Raw genomic sequence first — 15,797 nt, forward strand, 5'->3', positions numbered from 1 at the left:
GTTTGGTGTTTTGATGAAATTTTCTTAGGAGCTTTGAATATGGCTTTCCAGTTTTGAAGGAGGCAGAAAGTCTTTATTGCAAAGAAGGTAAATGTCAAGTTCCAACCCCAATTCCACATTTTGTTGTGTATCACTTTGAAGCTTCACTATGATTTTAAACTTTAAAATCTGGAATTTACATACACAAAAGAAAAAAGGTCAGGCACATTCTTGAAATGTTTCCACATTTCATCTCTTCTATTTGGACAGGTCTACCAGCTTGATATTGGTGTCACTGTCAAGTCCCTCACAAGGCAAGTTTGGTTTCCTGATGTCATTTATTCCAAATTAGTTTTCCATCCATGTCTGCAGCACTAACCTGCCACAGAAATATCCTCCCCATAAAAATAACTAATCATTCATTTTTCTTCTATTGATTCAATCCTGTTTAAATTTAGATCTCACTTGTGTTGTGCTACTTGCAATCATTTTGGATCTGCTTACCTCCTGGCTGTTGCAGATGGTGAGGTCACAGTCACCATTGTAAGGACACTTGATAAAATATTACAGGTTTCGACTTAAAAAAGAAGGATCTCTAAACCAAAGATGCTGATTTGGGGCAGCCAACCCTTAACTTTCAGGCCTCAGAAAAGAGCTGTAAGTCTAACGTGATGAAACTCCTTTTCTTTAACAGAATACTTGGTCCATTTCCATGGAGAAGCTATGTGGCAGTGCTGTGGCCTGACCTAAGACACTGGAGCAGACTTGCCAGGGAGGCAGTGGAATCACCACCCCCAGAGGTGTTTAAAAAAACCCATGGTGCATCACATTTGGGGGAGTTAGATGGTGGCTGGACTCAGTGACTTCGAGGGTCTTTCCAACCAAAATGATTCTATGATTCTATGATTTTATGATAGTAAGAGTGAGCACAGCCAGAACATGGCTGTCTGCTGGGGCATACGTTCTTCCCTCTTCACCTGCAGAAGTAGCACTTTCCATAGGCTTTAAAGAGATAATATTCCAGTTGTCAATGTGTGACCTTGAATATATGTTTGTAGATGAAGGATTCTCTTAAAGCAACATGCTAGAGTCTATGCTGGGACTCAGGGGTAACTTAACCATGCACAAGACTAAATTTTCACAACTGGTTTCTAAGGTAGAGTCTTCAGCAGTTTGATGTCTCCGATGAAATGTTTCAGAAAGGACCCCGAATAAACAGGGTTTGGTGAAGGTATCTCTTCTCACCTCACCTTCTGCCTGTCTCCAAGTGTGGCAATCATGACTCCTGTTAGAAAAAGACCCCATGAAGAAAACAAATATTTTATTTAACCACAATACCTGATGCATGTTCCTTTTTGTCCTGATCTGTCCAGGTCAGGAGTAGTCACCTTCGCTATTATTCTGTAACCTGTCCACAGAAGAGAATTACTTTTTGTTTTATGTTGTGCAGCACCTGGCCTCTGGCATGGTGCTAGTACAAATAACGATAATGTACGGGACCTGGCACAGCAACACCTTCTGCTCTCTGTATGTGGCACTGCCATAAATGTGCTAGTGCAATACCTCCAGTCGACACAAAGAATTACCTCTTACTGAAACTAAATGAATATGAGTGCTCTTGATGATAAATCTGCCCACCCTAGTCTATGCTTTTCTTTATGCAATTAGCTGGAGTGAGGGATGGGATTTTTTTCTGACAAACTACCTGCTTTTTGGCTGCAAGCACAGGAAGATACTTCCCAAAGGTTTGTCTGATCGTGACCTGGCACAGCTGCTCTATTGCCTTGTATAATGGATCCCCTAGGGCTTCTTTGACTCTAGGTTTATCTGTGGCACTTCATGTCAGCCCTGCTCGGAGCAGACTCCACACTCACCATCTTTGCTTCCTCCCTCATGAAGGCTGCATTTGCTGTCTTGTGATGCCTCCTCTTTTACAAGATTTGAACAAGAAAGCAGGCAGATTCAGGTAGGAATTCAGAGGATGGCTCCAGAGGGAAGCCAGATGGAGGAATCTCACTGTGAAGGGGATAAAAATTGCTAGGTTGTCAGCAAGCAAGGAAAAGGACACTTAAACATTATAATAAGCAGTACTTCAGTTTGAATTGCACACAGCTCAACCTGTCCTCAGTCCAGATAAAACCAGTTCATGGGGAACTAGTGCTGCCATGACCCTGCAGTCCTCATAGCCCTAACTGACTCCTACTCCCCACTGCAGCCTCCTCTTGCCTGAAGCCCAAGACTCCACTGCAGCCCATCCTGAGCTATTCTCCCTGCCCTAGCAAAGCCAGAGGGTGCCAGTTTGCATTGCTACTGATGTCCTGACCTGGTCTTGACCTTGCTTCATCACCTCTTCTCTGAGGTAAACTGCTTCAGATGGAGCTAAGTCCAAAAATAACTTGAGAGGGAGCAGGAACTGAGGGGATGTCCAATTCTGAGGCATTTAGTGTACACTGGCCTGGTTCCTACACCTATGAGACCACTTGTCTGAGCAGCAGTTCCATTTCACTTTGCACTGCTCTCAGTTCTCTTTTCTTGACACACTCAATTTATATCACATTGATGACTCTCCCAAGTATGGGATTATTTATATTATCTATGGTCATATTATACCAGTGTGGCAGAGATGAGTGAGCCTATATTTCTGGTGAAACTCAATTTTTCCAATAGAAACAGGTCTATCAGAGGTTTTTGACTTCAGTCTGCTCTTTTGCTTGTTGGCTCAGAATATTTTAGTTTCATTAACCTGGTGTGGAATACTGAAATACTTTGTTTTGGTTTGGCTTATTTTGGTTTATCTGAATATAGATTGCATCAGTAAGCCTAAGGTCTGGCAGACTTCTGAAGTAATGACATGTAGGAAAGGTCTAGAGCTTTCAGAGGGAGAAGGAAAGAGCAAGGAGGGGGAAGGCTTAATCTTACATGACTTTTTTTTTCTGTAAGATGGTTTTATTAGACCTTGTTTATGCTAACTTTTGCCAGAGAAAACCAGTCTGGTACGGGAGGCTCAATTTTACATGAGGTCTCTGCGCCAGTTTCCAGCTTTTTATCCTTTCAGAGTGCTTCAAACAAACAAAAAGTAACAATACCAGCCCCTCAAAGCTTGTATTCGGAGCATCACTGTGGAAAAGTATGGGTGGTGAAAAGCTGTGGCTTATCTCGCTGTAAAGACACCAAATTTCCCACATAGATGAGCTCTCTGTCTGAGAGAAAGAGGATGATTGAGGCATAAATCTTTTAAATGAGTAAAGTGATAGCTGTCTTGGCAATGGCAGATCTGATAAAGCGTATTCTACCTGTTGTGGAAAGGCAGCATATGGCCACAGTAATCTGCAGTTCAGTCAGAAATGCAAGGATTTAAGTCCTAGCCTGGAAATATTTCTAGTCACTGTCTCTTCTCAGCCCCAACTACAGATGAGTCTGTTCCTGTGACATGAGGCAAAGAAAGAAGCTGTTGTTTGGGGGTGGTGCCCTGGGTATGAGGAGCGCTGGGCTTGGCTGATGTTTTCCTTCTAGATCCTGTGCATGTTTTCGCACCTACAGCCCACCTCCTGGATCTTGGACATCTTCAAATGGGCACATAAGATCTCTCCTTTCTAGAACTCATAATGCATACAACTCTTTTAGTTACTGTTAATTGCTTAAAGATGCAATGTTCTATATTGCTAAGTCTGAGAAAAGATAGAGAGTAAAGTACAGGGAATATCTGCAAATGCCTCCTTCCTCCTGGGAGAAAAAGAACTTTGTATTGAGAGGGGTTTTGCAGGAATGTTCCATTCTATTTCATGTCATTCTAAACCTTTTCCATTTCAGCTTTGTGTAATTTTCCTTTTGATTAGACAAAATGTACCAAGCAATCTACAAGTTAGTATGAGACTGGAGCATTTATCTAGGTGAACAGGGAATGTCTCTTTTCATAACCATACTGAAAGAGTCTACCTAAGCTTCCACATAAGTCAGACATAGGCTGGGATTAGGTTCTGCTGAGTGAGACTGAGTGTTCCTGCTGAGAATTTGTGAAAGGTAATTCTAATGGAGTAAGGAAAATGTCTCTGAAATCAATACAGGAAAGTGAGACTGATGAATTTATTATTCATTATCTTCAAGTTAAAGAGCTGTTTAAGAGTATTCCACACACTAACTGAAATCTAGGAGAGCTGTTGACAAAGTTTATCAAGGATATTTAGGTTTATTCAGCCTTAAGATAGTTTTATATCAATGTTTATCAAAAAAAGAGGTGAACTTCAGCAAAGAGCTGTGTGCAGGATGAACCTGTATATGTGCAAACTTTACCAAAGGCCTCAGGTGCAAACACATTACAGTTCAAAGCTTGAACTCCTGTGTGTCTCATTGTGCTTTCTTCTGGGACTGCAGTAAAACTTAACCCATTGATTTTAGAGAGATCTTGCACAGACTGCAGGTGTATCTCCAATCTACTGCTTTTAATTCAGGGTTTCACAGAATTCTGCTGTAGAAATCAGTGCTGAAAGGCCAACCCAAGTTCTCTGCACTTTTCCTAGAGCAAGACCACACCAGCTCCAGCATATCTGTGACTTGTATATGCTTAAAGGCACCACTACCATGCCAATTCTGTTTCTCTGGCAAGGAAGAAAAGAGGTAATATGTCAACAGAAATGGTGGCATCCCAGTGGAAGCTTCCCTCTGCTGGAAGGAGCTATGGAAGAACCTGCCTTTCTCCTAAATCACTCCTTGCCTGGATGTGGTGTGTGTATGCTCCAGATCTGGAGGGTCAAGGAGAGGCACTAGTTCTTTCTCCTCCCTCTTTGGATGAGGGTTTATGCCAGTCTATATAGATCTGTTTCTTGTAGTACTTTGAAGCACAGTGCATTTGTCTGAAGAGAAATACTCCATCAAGAAACTGGTCTTAAGGGAGAGGATAAATCCATGCATCTCCTCTAAATTAATGAAAACAAACTAACAACATCAGTAAAGGCCATTTTTGGCTTCATTTTAAAGCCATCTGGAGCCATTCTCCATGAAACCAGCTTCTGCATTTTTAAAGAGTATTAGGCCAAAGACAATCTTCTGTCATTACTCCTTAATCTTAGCCCTGCAAAGGTCATTCAGTGGTACAGTTAGGTTTTCGGCATGCCACTAAGAACGGAGGGAAAAAATGGTCTTATATGGTGATAGTGTAATGAAACACAACCTTCCACTGGCCAGTGGGACTCTCCCAAGGCAGAGATATGTGGGGGTTTTATAGTGTTTGTGAAGGATGCTTTATGTTCTGTAACATATGGTATTGTTGTTACTCTTTTGATTTGTAGGTTTGGGCAGACACATTCTCATAACCTTTGTACGCCTTCGGCTTTGGAGGTCCTAAAGCTGCTATTGTTCAGTCAGTTTCCAAGCTCCAGAAGAATGCTTTCTTCATAGAGAATATGTTAAATATTACCAGAATTTCAGCATCAGTTTTGTATTTCAGGCGTATGATTTGGCATGTTCTGTAGATGACGAAACATAGCTTTTAAGTTATGATTTAATTTAGATTTTTAAATGAAAAAAGCAGCTGTTTCTCTAGATGTGAAATGTGAGTCCACTGTAACTTTACTTACACAAGGTATAATATATTGTATAACCCAAGCACAGAATAAGGGCTGGATTCAGTATAAGATCTGTCTAGCTGCTTCCTACCATCCAAGTGAGCGCAAGGCTCGGGTAAGCTCGACAAATCATTGTCAGTGACTTGGATAAAGGATTTTTTCTCTCTCTTTTTAGTTTTCTTCTTTTCCAAACATACCTGCCTTCTTAGCCAAGTTGAATCTGAACATTGATTAATTAGGTTTATGAGAATTATGGTGGTGGAACAAGTTCCAGTAATGTGTAAACTGGAATATTTTAAAAGGGAAAGCAGCACCTCTGCTGGGTGAAATGCTCCTGTGTAGAGAGTGCTAGATTATGTATCATTTAGACTCTGCTTTAAGGATATAAGGAGGTAGTGTGTGGTGCTGTGAGAAGAGTAAAATCCCCCTTGTGTTTAGATGTGCCTGATAGTATTGTAAACCACGTATAACATGGGCTGAAAGATGCTATCTGGACATCATTAGCAGTGCCTTAGCTTTCCAAATAGCATGAAGTCCTTCTGCTTTTGCACATTTGGCTTTAGGCTTTTTTTCCTAAGTTCTGTAGAGTTTTTTCTCCTTTTTCATTTTTGTTTTAATTATTTTTTTTTTTTTTTAAGTGATGAGTGAGTTTTCTGGACTATATTCAGAGAAGGACACAGTCAAGATACTCAAATGTGTGCTAACAGGTCTGTGAGCTATGTGTTGTGGACAGCGCAGTGCCTTTGTAGGCATGAGAAGTCACTCTTTTAGGAGTGTGACAAAAGGAAATAAATTAGGACTGAGTTTTTCCACGCTAGACAGAACAGCTGTAACTCAGATAATAAACAGCCACTAAACATTGTTCTTTTCATTCAACATCTTTTTTGCTCTGTAGTCAAGAGCAGTTGCGGTGCAGCCAAGAATCAGTGCTTGGGATTTCTGAACAGCGAGGATAAGCTGGTCCATTTTTCCATGCACCTACCTGCTCTCAGAGTTTCACTCACCTTTCTTCTTGGGATATGCTATGAATCAGTCCTAGAATGCATGTCCTTTATGTTTCCTGCACTTCATTCCAGATATTGAAGGTCATTTATATGCAGTCTTAAAGGGCAATAATTTTAATGCAACAAATTTTTAAGATATGCATGAATCTACTTCTATGTGTACAAAACCTTAGTTTAAAACTTAATGCTGTGCACTAAAAAAACAACCAAACAAACAAATTTCTCCATGTGCAGCAGTCCTTAGACAGATCAGTGCCATTATTGCTATGCCAGTATGAATTGTGGTGGTCACTCATACTGCCTATACAGTATGACATCAGGTGAAGACCTGTGGTAACAGTCAGAACTGGGTAAATAGCCTCTCTCCATCCCCACTGCCTCTTTTGTCACTAAATCAAAATCTTGAGTGAATCACAATCCACAATGATTTCCTGCAGTATATTTAAAAGAAAATATTTCCTGGAATTGATTAAAAATATTTTTTTTAGTCAAAACCTTTAATATAAACAATTTCTTGTTTTTTTCTTTGTTTTACCCTTAAAATGTCTTTAAGATGTTTCTTCTTTTTTTAAATAGCTGATCTCATGAGATAATGACATAATTGGACACGAAGCAATTGAAATATTCCATTTATCCAATGCTTACATAAAATATTTAGACATTATTTGCCCATTCTGCTTTGCTATTTTCAGCTTGCTGAATTTGACTTGGATTTTCAAATGTTTGTATGTACTGTCTGGGCATGACATTTCCTGATGAGTATATTATTTGTATGAGAAATTTTACCCTGCTGTGTTGGAGATATCTACGTGACTGTAAAAGACTGACAGAAACTGGGTTTTGAAAGAAGAGCTTGATTAACACTTCAGGTAAGGAAGCTCCACCAAGAAATCCTGCTAAGCAAAGTGGAGCTGCTAATACAAAGTCTTTCACTGGGAAAAGTTTGGGATGGAATGCAAGCGATAAATCAGTGATTTAAATCAAAACTAGAAGTCTATAAATTCCTTTTTCAACAGTGAGTTAAACTGTCAGGTTTAACAAAAGCTTACAACACTCTCCTGCTCTCTGGTTCTGATTCTGCAAGTGCTATTGCTACCAGGTGTCAGGCTCACTTCTGAGACCTGTCACACCAAGGAAATAGGCCTGTTTGGGGCTTCCTAGGGCCTTATTTAAATGGGGCAATGTGGCAAACGTTCACCTTATGTAGGTTTCCAATGCTGTTGTGGAAGCTCTTGATAATAAATAATAAACCTGACAGATCTTCCATGGTCATACTCAACGAACTCCCTCAGAGTCACATTCTGCATCTACCATTCAAGTGTTGGAATGGGCTGCCCGGGGAGGTGGTGGAGTTGCCATCCCTTGGGCACTTCAAGGCAGGATTGGACGTGGCACTTGGTGCCATGGTCTAGCCTTGAGCTCTGTGGTAAAGGGTTGGACTTGATGATCTGTGAGGTCTCTTCCAACCCTGATGATACTGTGATACTGTGATACTGTTTTCTTCTGAAAGCTCTGAATAAAGACTCCCACAATCACAAACAGATAAATATTATATAAATATTGTATATCTATATTTCTGAGTATTTTCTTTGGTTTTGATTTGAAACCACTTCACTGAGACATACAATGGTGAGATTTGTTTTTCCTTGTCAGGTGAATTGTTTGAATTGTTTTATTTGCTTCGACAATCTTTCAACATCATTTTTATCACACCAGATGCTGCTGTGGCGTCCTTGTTAACAAGACTCTCAGCGTATCCTATACAAATCCTTCCTCTCAAGTTTTGTAGTTCAGTCAGTGAATTAACTTTGGAACATAACTGTTTCTTAGGGCACAAGGAGCTCTCTGTGGAAAGTATGCTGAAAAATCAGCTGCTCCTTAAAAAAGACAGGAAAAATCATAGGAATTACAGGGGACTTGTGGACTTCAAGGTGTGTTTGTGTGAGGTTGAGAAGAACCCAGAATGGACTGTTGTTTAAAACCAGAGAAGATCAGAGTCAACTAATACAACCAGTGACACTCCCAAGTCAAACTGTGTGGACTGCACCTCCACAGCACCTCTCTGGCAGCTATTTAGTGTGGTTGATCTTGCAGCTTGTATTTAAAATGAGTTGCTTTCTGAGATGTATCTGCTATTCTTCCTGATTGTCTCAACTGTTGACTCTACCATCAAGGGTAAGCAAGAGTTGAAACATCAGCAGCAGAACTGAAAGGTGGGCTGTTTTATGGGATGCTTAGTCCCTTGAAAAGGAATGTTAAGTTGATTTTAAGTATTGCAAACGCCTTCTGTGGGGCATCTGCTCAACAGAAATTTCCTCTGTGCTTCTCAAAGTCTGGTTTAGACAGACCAATAAATCTTTAACTCTCTTCAGCTGAAGAAGGTTGGCATTTTGTCACTGGAGAAGGTGAAGAAGAGAAAGTTACATCTTGTAGAGAACAATAATTCTAGGGCAGCACCAAAGGAACACACAGACTTCTTTTTTCCGAGTGTTCACTGCTAAGCAGCTGAGTGTGTTGTTTTAATAGAAAACAAAGGCTTGGCATGTGGAAAGACAGAGAGCTGAGAAAGCTTAGTGGACAGAAAGGAAACAGATTTGTTTGCAGGGGAGACTGGGCAGATGTAAGAAAATCTATATGCGTGTATGTGATTTGTGGTTGTCACTGAAGCTACAGAGTGGCCTGAATCAGATTCTAAAAGCTGTGATTTGTTCTATCTCGGTAATGAATGAATTACAATAACACTGGCCTAAAATATTTCTGTATTTTAATTGCTTTTGTGTGCAGCCAGTTTGAAGTGTTCAACAAAGTTATAAAAATGTCCTATCAAGTTTATGCACTTCTAAATTATGATTAACTGCATTTATGAATACAAAGCCCAAAGAGAATGAGAACATTTGTAACCCAGCGAGTTAGTATAAAACATAAAACAATAAAGTTATGTGCTTTAAAATGCAAGGAATTAGTTCCAGTGATGCCATAAATTCCAAGAAAATATTTTAGGAACTGCAGCATAGAAATTTATTACAACTTGGCTGGAATAATGTTTTCTCCTTGGCCCAACTTTGTATCTTTAAATGTAGGGATGAGTATCTTAATCAGAGAATGTCAGGGGCTGGAAGGGACCTCAAAGGATCATCTGGTCCAGCCCCCCTGCCAGAGCAGGATCACCTAGAGCAGATCAAAGCTGTGTTTGTCTTTTAGATTTCTGTGTTATTTCCTGAATTTTAAATACTAAAATAGCAAGAAAAATCATATCAGTTACTAATTAATTTATCTTTTAAATGGAAATAATAAATATTAAATATACATTTTATATTGTGTATGACACTTGTGAGGTACATAGGCTCAGCAAGATAGTTCTCTTTTACACCCAGGACGATGTCAGGACAACTACTAGCAGTGTTCTCTTTGGTTCTCCATGCAAATCTGACAGAGGATGGTGTGTGTTTGACAGTCACCATCTTGTCTGATAATTTGGAGGCTTTAAATACAACCTCTAAAGAAAGGCATGATTCTATGAGCAATAGAGTTATGCACACAAAATTAGTGGTATCACCAACTACTATGAGCTGGCACAGAGGGAAGTTCTTCTGTGCCATTTTCCACTTGGCTCCCTTTCTACTTAATGCAGTGTAAAGATGCTCCCCTTAACCCCTTCTTCTTAGAAAGACAAAGTCAACATCATCAACTGCCTCACCAGTTTTATTTTCCTCTGTGTAATACTGAAGTGGTTTTCCTTCTACAGTAGCTTGGAGTTCTTTTCCTAGCAGGTGAAACTGTAGTGCCTAGAATCTATTAAGAAGGCCAAATTTTGCCTGTGAAGAAGCTTTAATTCAGCTGAGTCATGTCCAGAAATAGTGACATTCAAAGGCAGAGTACTGCCCTGCTGAGATCTTCACACCAATCATCTCCATAGTGCTCTAAGTGAGAGTGAAGGTTTGAGTGACTGCCAGGTTAATAAAAACTTAATATTCCTGCCTTGAGATTTTACTGCCCAAAGATCAGTTGGATGTTATGACACAGATTTAAGGACTTTTGAAGACAATTAAAATAATTCCATTCATGTCAGAGTTGCTAGAAACTGTTTGAATTGTGCCTTGCAAAAGAATGTGCCAGGGAGAGGCAAAGCTGTCACGATCACCTTCATCCTCCAAAGCGGTGACCTCTGAATATACACTGATCAGTTACCCTTACAAGTGACTCCAGATTCCCTGTGGATGACACCATTCCTGGTTGAAGCCTGGTCTTTTGAATGAATTTGTGAAGCCATTCAGTGCAGAAAAGAATATTTCGTGTCTATCATGGGTCAGCCAGATCCTGTTTCTCTCACCATATTTGTTGTGGTGTAGAGGAACATAAATTGTGTTGTGTTAGGGCTCTTTCAGCTCTTGTGATCTGGAGGACTCTATCCATTGCTTTCCTCCCAAAGAAATCATGGTAAACAAGGTTCACACTGGCATTAAATTATCTGGCTTCTGCATGGGTTTCAGCCCCACTGAAGTAGCACAGGACTCAGGACAAACAGAAGAGTCTGCCAGAGAAGAGGAATACATGTTTGAGTCCTGATCCTTCACATATAATGCTAACACTACTCTGTCCATCCGCTTCAAAACTAGATATGCTTTCAGTGCACACCTAAAGGCACAGCAATTACATGAAGATGTAGACAACTCATGCTAAGGATGATGCAGATAGTTGTGGCTGCAGTGTAGCACACAGCCTACAGAGCTGCAAAATGCAGGAGGTAGTGTCTGGGCTGCTTGCCCTCTGTATTTGGATTGTTTGTTTTTCTCATAGGATGATCCAGACTGGAAGATTTACCTCATTTGTGAGTGAAAGTCCTGACCTGCTTTTACCTGGTCCAATACTTCTACTCTTCAGTAGGCACTGCTCACATGTGGCCCAGAACCAAGGTGGTTTCTCTGTGGCTATGTGAGAGAGGAAAAGTAAATCAAAGGGCTTAATCCTGGGGTAACCAGCCTGTTCCCATGAGAGAGGTCTTCTCTTTCATGTAGAGAAGCATCCCACAGTTCTGTCAAACAAAATGATTTTTTTTCTGGATTATTTGCTGGGGGAAAGGTCAATACTGCCATTTAAACCTATGCAGTCCAGATCTTATTTTTCCCTAAATTCCCCAACAGTGCTGGGTTTTTGGGTTTTTTTTTTGAATCATAGAATCATATGATTTTTTGCATTTGTATCTCTCAATAATTCAGTCCTGATCTCCAACTCCATCTTGATATTTTGTCATTTTACTAACATCAGTGGAACTTTGAGATCCCATCTCTTTACTTTTCAATTCCAATGATTTCACACAATGTGTATGGTTAGGGGTATAATTTCTCTATAACTCAGCCCTTTATGGGCAAAAGCAGGACATTTATAGTTTCAGCTGCCAGCAAGTGACAACCAGTTTGTGTCTACTACTGTTTTGGGCTCTAGATAGAAGTGCAGTGAGATCAGATCTCATAAATGGCTGCTATAATTAGTTTTCTGAGAACTGCTCCATTTTAGCCCAGAAACCTTTCAGAGTTGTTAGTTAGACATTTACATATCTGAATCCTGATTGAACTCCTAAACCAGCTTTGTTAGGGAAAAAAAGCTCATGAAGGGTCTAGAGAACAAGTCTCATGAGGAACAGTTGAGAGAACTGGCATTGTTTAATCTAGAGAAGAGGAGGCTGAGGGGAGATCACTGCTCTCTACAATTACCTGAAAGTAGGTGATAGTGAGGTGGGGGTTGGTCTCTTCTCTCTAGTATCAACTGATAGGACAAGAGGAAATGGCCTGAAATGGTGCCAGCAGAGGTTGGTGCTGCATAATAGGAAAAATTCCTTGAGAGAAAGAGTGGTCAGGCATTGGAACAGGCTGCCCAGGGTGGGATGGTGGTGGTGGAGTCACCATCCCTGGAGATGTTCAAGAAATGTGTGGACATGGCATTTTGAACATGGTTTAATGGCCATGGTGGTGCTAGGTCGATGGTTGGACTAGATGATCTTAGAGATCTCTTCCAACCAAAATAATTCTATGATGTTATGATTCTATGAGATTTTTATTCTGAAATGAGTGCACTCCAAACTCTCACAACACAACCATAAAAGAGGTCAGCCCATACAATTCTGCTTTTCAATTTCCAGCCAGGAAAACTACCTGCTTTCTGTCCAAACTCATGTACTATTGCTTTAACGCTGAACACATTTGTTTGCAAAGAAAAGCATTTCTGGATGATTTTCAATACACCTAATTCTGAGATAAAGCAACTGAGCACAGTGAAAGAGTTGACTGTGTCCAGGGGTCTTATTATTTTGGGGGGGGGGGGGGGGGGGGGAGGAGGAATAGCATGAAAATCCTCCTGATCTGAAAAATTAAAGCAGTCATCATTACCATTACTGTAGAATATTGCTGTCATTAAGCATACCAGGCAATATCTCTGCCTTCAAAATGTATTATCTCTTTCATAAGTATTTATTCTTTGGTATGAAATCAGCACTGCTAGCTGAATCCAGCACAACTTCTTTAGAATCAAATGGCAACTTTCTGGGTTTCTATTTTTCTCCATTGCAAGTCTAGATAGTCTTTGATTTAATAAGAGTATCCATCATTAAGCCAGAAAGAAAAGGCTTGTAGGAGTATTGTCTTGATACTTTATTGTTTTCAGAAAATGCATTACAAGTTTGATATCTACTGTCAGGGATGAGATAAACAAAAAATGAGCACAGTATGCTTTTGCCCTGGGTGAGCTTGTTGCAATACTCGTCAATTATAAGACTTTTTCATGGCTCCTACACTCCTTTCTGAAATGTTAAAGGTCTCACTAATCTTATCAGGTTGTTGATTACCACCTGCTGAGCACAACAAAGAGCCAAAGAATGGGGATTTACCTTCAGTATACATCAGCACTTTTACTGTTCCCTGTGCTCTGAAACGATTGTTTCTTTAAATGATGGGAATATTGAAATTGCCTTGTTCAAAATGTATGCCATGTGTCTGCCCTAGCCAGCATCTCTTTCGACATCATGCCAGGTGACAGAGCACACTGTGACAGAAGTGCAACCATGGGACAACAGCCAGAAGAAGGGAAGTTTCCATGGAATCTCATCCCTTTCTCTTGTAAGTCTCCTGAAACAAAGCCATAAAGAGGGTGTCTGTTGCTTGGAAAGATGTGGAAAAGTTTTTCTCCTGCAGTGTAATCATTAGCAGCACAGAAGATTCTCTCATTAATGTAATAAATGAGATGAGAATTAGGAAAAGAAAAGATGCTAGCCTTCAGTGCTGAAAAATGAACCATGTGAGATACTCCAGAAGCTCTGAGTTTAAATCTTCCTTATACAGACATCAAAGTGGCAGTACTGGAGAAGTCCCTGGGGGGTTGTGGGGCTGAGTTTTTACTAAAGATGGGTATAACTAATATGAGTCAAATCTTGTATTCAGTGGATAAGCATTCAAAGTTTGTCAGCTTATTCCTGTTTACTGGACTGCCAAAATTTGGTGGGAGATATCAAGACAATCTTTTTTTTTGTGATGCTTTTTAGAGTTTCCTGCTTTGGTTCTGCCTGGAAATGCCCCAAGAACAGCTTTCTTCTGATACTTTGGCTCTTCCCACCCTCTATTATTTGTACTTTAAAAAAATTATCTGAAGCCTGAACTAAGACCTCTGTAGAGGACATGACAATATGATGGCAATATGAAGAGGGTTTGACTGGGCATTGAGTTTAGAGAATAGCTCTAGCTGGAGTTAGAGGAATTTACTGCTCCTTTCAGAGGATCAGCAGCTGAGAAAATGGGACAGGGATAGTTTCAAAGCCAGTAGCAAGATCTGAGAGGAAAGCATAGCCCAGCCATTTGTGATGGTATCCAAATCAATGATGGAGGTACAACTGCACATCAAGGACTGAGCATATCTGAGCAGGCAGATGAGTATCAACATGAAACACAGTGCTTCTCAGGCACCCTTTAAATATCTCCCCTCTGCTGCTCCTGTGGTCTGGGACAACCTTCCTATGTCTCCATCTCCCTGATTCTCCATTTCTCTTAAACTCTTATTTGAGAATATTTTCTTTCTGAGAAAGAAAATGCTCTATGTATGGTTAGTACCAATTCTCTCTAAAATATCCCTTATGCAACTGGTTTTTGCTCTGTTTTGGCTTGAACTTACACCTTGGCTGGATTTATGCTTTATGCAGTAAAGCATTGCAGGGTTCACAGTCTGTATCTTATACAATACAGATTAAAAGTTGGGTTGAATTCACAGAAGCTAAAGTACTGCTGTAAAGCATTTTTCCTCCAAGAATCATCTATTGGTGCCAAGGATTCCAGCACTGTGTCTTGTTAGTGGAGTAACACTAAGCCAAACTCTCAGTGCAACAGATAACAAAAATCAACCCAATCAGGTTTTTTATGACTTTCCCATGTGAACATTCCTCAGTGTCCAAAGCTTTCCAGTTAAGAAGAAATAAGACTAGAGTTAGCTATGTGATGTGTTTCAGCAGGCATGCCTACATCCATGCTCTTTCTCTCAGTGCTCCCTGCAAATGAAGTGTCGATTACTGGCTAACTGACAGATGATTGAAGATAATTCTTCCAGATGCCTCTAACTGGTGTCACCAGTGACACTTCACTTGTGTCAGGGAAGGTTTTCTGAAGAGGCTGCCAGGCTGCAAACTTCTTTCATCATATGTCTTAAGCTGGTGGAAACAGACATTCTGAGCTTTGTTTTAATGGAAGAGGCAGGTTTGTTGCACTTGGTGAATCTATCCATACATTAGGGACACTTAAAAAATGTAAATGTGTAAATACGTCCAGCCTACTGCCTTCTACTGCTGAGAGGGTACCATGAATTTAGGTGTTCTAAAATCATGTGCCCATTTATGCCCTAGGGTCTTCACAGGCTGCAGGATTCCATCTTTGGATTCCACCAGGAAATGTATGCACCGTTCCTGCTTAAGGCACTGTTAAACAGTGAGCTATTTACTGCATTGATTTAGCCAGGGAGGAATGGCAAAAGGATTTAGCAGAAGCAGCTGTTAATATAAGCAGTATTTTAGCTATTGGAATTTAATAAAGGATGTCAATCAAAAGAATATCTTAGTGTAAAGATTTGCTTCTGCATCAGGTTTTTATAAAAGTGTAGGTTTTAATGATGTTTAACTGTGCTAGTTTTAGGGGGGTCCCACTTTCCCTTAAGGAAACTACAGAGACCAAGACCCATCTCAGGAGATGGACCTGGTCATCTCAGGATGTTGTAATACTGTTAT

General features: G+C 40.2%; 1 long non-coding RNA gene across 1 annotated transcript in view; it reads left to right on the forward strand.

Moving 5' to 3' along the window:
• LOC135187600 (uncharacterized) overlaps window positions 1-15,571 on the forward strand; it is a 48,545-nt gene extending 32,974 nt beyond the window's left edge. Inside the window, exons 2-3 of the long non-coding RNA XR_010307383.1 lie at window positions 13,567-13,653; window positions 15,420-15,571. This is a non-coding gene — a long non-coding RNA (uncharacterized LOC135187600). The remainder of the gene's footprint in view (window positions 1-13,566; window positions 13,654-15,419) is intronic.
• The last annotated feature ends 226 nt before the right edge of the window (window positions 15,572-15,797 follow it).

The sequence above is a fragment of the Pogoniulus pusillus genome, chromosome 2 (genome assembly GCF_015220805.1).
Source record: "Pogoniulus pusillus isolate bPogPus1 chromosome 2, bPogPus1.pri, whole genome shotgun sequence".
Taxonomy (NCBI): domain Eukaryota; kingdom Metazoa; phylum Chordata; class Aves; order Piciformes; family Lybiidae; genus Pogoniulus; species Pogoniulus pusillus.